At 35.2% G+C, this 5,288-nt stretch overlaps 1 long non-coding RNA gene across 1 annotated transcript; it reads right to left on the bottom strand.

The window, feature by feature from the left end:
* Nucleotides 1-1,216: 1,216 nt before the first annotated feature.
* Nucleotides 1,217-4,749, bottom strand: LOC135579472 (uncharacterized). The gene is made up of 3 exons (XR_010472617.1): nt 4,672-4,749; nt 3,892-4,002; nt 1,217-1,711 (listed from the first exon to the last, which is right to left on the bottom strand). It is a non-coding gene; the product is annotated as an uncharacterized LOC135579472 (long non-coding RNA).
* Between the last annotated feature and the right edge of the window lie 539 nt (nt 4,750-5,288).

Raw genomic sequence — 5,288 nt, 5'->3', positions numbered from 1 at the left:
ATTTTTAAGAGTGAGTTGTAAAAATATAATTTCTTGCAGTATTCTTTCACAAGTCTACCTGTTTAAAAATAGAAATTAACATCAGAAGCAGAAAATATTGTTTTCAGATGATGTTTATTTTACAGAATCCAAAATTTTAGTGATGGAATGAGATTCACAGGAAGGCAATAGGCCCTAAGTCTCTGTAGGGTGAAATGTTTATACAGGTGATACCCACGAACACAAAGTAGGCTATAATGATTGAAATAACATCACCTTTGAATTAAGCACAAGGGGACCAAAGAAATGCATAGATCAGTATGAAAGTAGGGTGCCTGGCAGATAAATAAAACATGAAATAGAATTCTTCTGCATATATAGAATAATGTACATTAAAAAAATCTGCACTTGAATTGAACTTATGGATAAGAATTAGAAAGACTGTTTTTAAACATCGAACAACTGTAATTGAAAGAAAGGGTACAGCAAGTCCATATAACTTTGTGATCATTGCATTTTTTACACAATGATTTTTAGATATCACAGCTTGATTAGAAACATTTTATACTTTGGGAATGTCGATTAAACCTTTTAGTAAAATTTCAATCTCTCCTTGAATCCAGAACCCCAATGTGAAAAAAAGTATAGATAGAAATACTGAAGTAGTTAGGATTTTGTGTTGTCCAACAGAACTACAATACTAGTGGTCTTAATAGTAATAATGAATTGAACTGTATGTTTTCAACAATTCTTCTAAAAACTTACTGGGAGAAATTGTTACACACATTCCAGTGTTTCAACTAAAAGATATTCCTTAAAATTGTAGTAAGAGTAAAATTATTAATTTATCTTAATATACTGTACAAATACTGCATCAAATATTAGTTAAGCTGACATGTACTAACAAGATATTACATCACCTTACCAAGTTTCAAGAATATCACCAAAGAGATTTGCTCTTCAAATGGGTACAACAGTAATAGTTGCAATGACAAAGCATTTGTCATATTCAAAAGCTCTTTTATACTATTTGGAGATCTCTGCAATTTTTCAAATTGAATAAAAGCTGCCATTTGCAACATTGATAAAGTTCTTACGTACCAAAATGATTCCTATTCACTATTTTGCTCCTGGGATATATTTACCTGGAGGCATTATTAAATCAAGTTGTATTTTCTTAGACAACCCATATCATTCTCTATTTATATAAGTCTTATGATACATTATTTTACTGGATTTTGTAGTTTTAGATTACAGTGATTGTAATGTCTGTTTTCATTAGAACTTTCTCCCATAATTTTGAAAAAAGAAGACAACAAAAGCTGCTGAGACCATATAAGCACAGATGCCCTGAAAATAAGACATTGTAAATGAGAATGTTAAAATGTTTGGACTTACCTTCAAATGAGGAGAATACAGAAGTATCTTTCATCTGTAGGGAAATGCTTCATCAAATAAATTCTCTGTACAGAAATAGCCAAGGATTGATTACAGGTTTATTATCCCTTCATTCATGTTTTATTTAAGTATTTCTACGTGTGTTTCCATTAAAATCAGGTCTTTCTACTGATGAGATAACTTTTTTATGAGATGTAAGGTAGATAAACAGCTTTCTGTGAAGGCAGTGTCCTTGCTGTTGAGGGGTTTGGCTGCTGGTGTAACTGCTACTGTCATGGCATCTGTTACCTTTCTTCAGCACTGCTGCTTGCTAGCCCATAAAACATTCAGCTTCCTGGGGTAAAAGTAAAGAAAAAAATAATGTTTGGGTGCTATTTAATTATGCTTACCAATGTAATGTGCATATTTTCACATTACCTTTATACTAAAATTAGTCACCAGGATGTTAAGTAGAGTCACAAACTCACCAACAAACATAGGAAAATTTCTAGTATCAATGAAGTGTTCTACTCAAACAGTGCAAGACAACATCCTATCAACCCTACAGAGACATAGTATTATTTGGGAAGTAATGCAGACTGTTTTTTTTTTCCTTATAAACCAAACACAGAAGTAGATGGCAATATCAGAGTGAAAAGACTGCCATTCATGTCTTTGCTGTATGCTTCCTATTGAAGGCATTTGGGGTAGGGAGCACAGGGTAATTATGTTTTGAATACTTTTGAGAGTTTGGTATGCTCAGCTTGCATCTAGAGTAGAATGAATATAAATATATAGGGTGCTTTTGAAAAGAAGAATCCAAAGTGTTTAATATCAGCTGAGCCATGTAGAAGAAATTATTCCTTTTTTAGCTGAAAACTTTCCTTATTTTTTGCTGCCTATCAAGCTATTACTGCAGTGTTTCTCCAAAATTACACGAAAGATGGGGTGCTCCTTGTGTTAGTTTCATTACCAAGCACTAAAACAGTAGGTCCTTGCCAGCTAAACTTACAGTTCACATATAAATGTATAATTTTTCAGATTTGTTCATCTTTTATAGTTTTACTCAGTTATATCATTGTGGTTACGTTAAGCTTGTTTGGGAGGGCAAGGGGCTTGGTTGTTTGGGTTTTTTCTTTTTTAAATTAAAACCAGTTTACCTAGGAGAAGCATGGGACAGCATCTCTCTGGAGGCTGGTAGGCCAGGGGTCCCCAGTGGAGGCAGGGCAGGGCTGGTGGCCAGGGCCTGTCCCAGCAAGCTAGGTGGTGAGCAGGACAGTCAGGGTACCAGGGACAGCCCCAGCCCGGGGCATCAGGCACCTTCCTGGGGATGGGAATAGCCCAAGGGCAGGATGTGATGTGAGTCTGTGGGTGGGCTCGGCTCTGCGGGGGCTCTGGGGAGCTGGAGATCAGCCCTACTGCAGCATCACCGGGGAAGGGAAAGGAACATTTTTGTTAGTTTTTTGAGGAAATTATATTTAATCCTGTCACATATTATGCTATGTTGAAAATTTTGCCAATGATTCTCCGCCTTTTATCCTTTCAGTTTCTTATCACATATACTGTAGTTTCTGTTTAAAGAATTTCTTGGCAAAGATCCGAACATAAACTTTTCTTTACATAAATTGTGCAGCTTTTGTGGCCTCCTGTTCTCAAAAGAATCATTAAGTGATGCCTATGCCATCCGTTGTATTTGATATTTAGTTATTTTCTACCCCATCAGTTTAGTTATACTGCTCACTTCTCAGTCATGATAGATGGGAAGCTACCACCTTCCTGGAAAAAGATAAAAACTAGTAGACTGGTGTTCTGATTGGGATGTTCAGAATAGTCATACTTTCTTTCATTGTCTTTCTAGCCAGATCTGTGTATGAACAACTCCTTTATCTAGAGATTGTGGTATTGGGTCAGATGTCTCAAGAATAGTTTTAATTCTTGCCTAAGAACAGGATGAAGCATCTTCAAAGTCCATGAAATTTTTTTCACATTGGTTATCTTTGATACAGGACTTGCAAGACAATTTATGGCCAAAATGTTCTTTCTTGGTGAGGGGTGTGTATGTGTGTCAAGGTTTGAGTGCAAGGCGACAATAAACCATGGCAGATGCTTTGTTAACCCCCTCTCTCCCCACCTCTCCTTAAGCACAGGTGATAGGAGGGCAAAAAGAGACAAAGAGAGCGAGAGAGCTGGAAAAAAGTTAAAAATCTTTTACTAATGCTACTAATAAAATAGAGAAAATAATACAAAATATACAAAACCGATCTTGAATTCCCCAGCAAAGCTCAGCACTGCTCCAGCAGCAGTAGAGCAAACACATGGAAATCCTGGGTTGGACTCTGCAATAAACCAGAACTGGATTCAAGGATGCAGGGTCTGTCACTAGACTTCAGATTTGCAGGGACAGCAGGCAGGGTCCTTCCCAGATGTTGGCCATAGTCGAAGAAGAGAAAAAGGGCTGAGACCCTCGTGATCTCCCATTTTATCTGAAGTATCATGTGAATGGGATGGAATGTTTAGTTTGTCAGTTTTACTCACCTGTTCAGTTCGCTCCTCCTTGCCCTTCTCACTTACGGGAAGTGCACATTGCAGTGTCTACCAAAACATGTATCCAACTTCAGAAAAGCGCAGTTACTAAGAAGACTTTAACTGAAAGGAAAATTCAATAAAAGAGAAACTTGTCTTGTTTTTAACAAAACCAGGACAGTGTGTTTTTTCCCTTTTGCCAACTGGCAACCATAACTACCTAGTGATGAGATTATTAATTTTTTGGTGCTTTATCATCATTCAAGGCATTTATGGGGCTAAGGGCTTGATTTATATATGATCACCATCATACCATTTTCTAATATGGAAACTATTAGTGTTTCCATTTTCCTTATTCATTTAATTACAGGTAAATTAGTTAGTTAGTTTATTAAAAAAAAAAAAAAAGAAAGAAAAAGAAAAAAGCAAACATAACAATGTTCATAGGTATTTTTAAGCAGACATAGAGCTTTTAAGTAGAAAAAAAAGGAACTGAATAGATGCCTTGTTAAATTTGTTTTTCACACTCAATGCTTTTTAGATCAGTTCATATATTTTAAAATTATGTGCATTTGATAGAAACAAACAAATATATATAAAATAAATGCAGGAAATCGGCTCACATGATTTTAATATTTATTCCTTTTCAACCTCAAGAAATAATTCAGCTTGCCAGTAACTGTAGAACTATAAATTGCGCGGTTATAATATTTTAAATGCACAGTTAACCACACAGCCATTAGTTTATTTCCCTAGAATTTCTCAGAATGAAGCAGTTAAATGGAAACTTACTGTATCTCCAGTTCTCTTCGTATCTGTTGTGCAATTACTGTATATTGCCTTGCTATAGATGTCCTGCAAAAGCATAAAAAATTAATTAAATTCAAAAATAAGACTAATAATATTCTAATCTCAAATGTAAAATGTAAATACATAGGTTTTACATTGGAGTAACCATTGCATCCATTTTACAGATCATGAAGTTACAGTAAAAGGCTTCAAGTCAGGAGTGGAATTAAGATATTCTGAGTTCTGGTTCAGAAAATTTTCTATTATAAAATATTGCTTGATGACATTTTTGTTTGATATATAAAACAAAAGCAATATACTATATCAGAGAAATGTATAAATTGACATAGTAACCCTGCCTCTGCATGTAATGGAATATTTCTGGTTATCAAAATCAGATTATTTCTCTACTAATGGTTTCTCACCTGTCACCATTCACTGCAGGACAACAATAAACCATGGCAGATGCTCTCTGCTAACCCCCTTCTCCCTCAGCCCCCCACTTCCCCATTAAGGAAAGGAAATAGGAGGAAAAGAGAGAAAGAGACTTGCAAGTGGAAAAAAGTTAAAAATGTTTTACTAATGCTACTAATAAAATAGAGAAAATAATACAAAATATA

This window comes from Columba livia, chromosome 4 (genome assembly GCF_036013475.1).
Source record: "Columba livia isolate bColLiv1 breed racing homer chromosome 4, bColLiv1.pat.W.v2, whole genome shotgun sequence".
Classification (NCBI taxonomy): Eukaryota; Metazoa; Chordata; class Aves; order Columbiformes; family Columbidae; genus Columba; species Columba livia.
The sequence above is the reverse complement of the archived record's forward strand: the minus strand, read 5'-3'. Positions and strand labels throughout refer to the sequence as shown.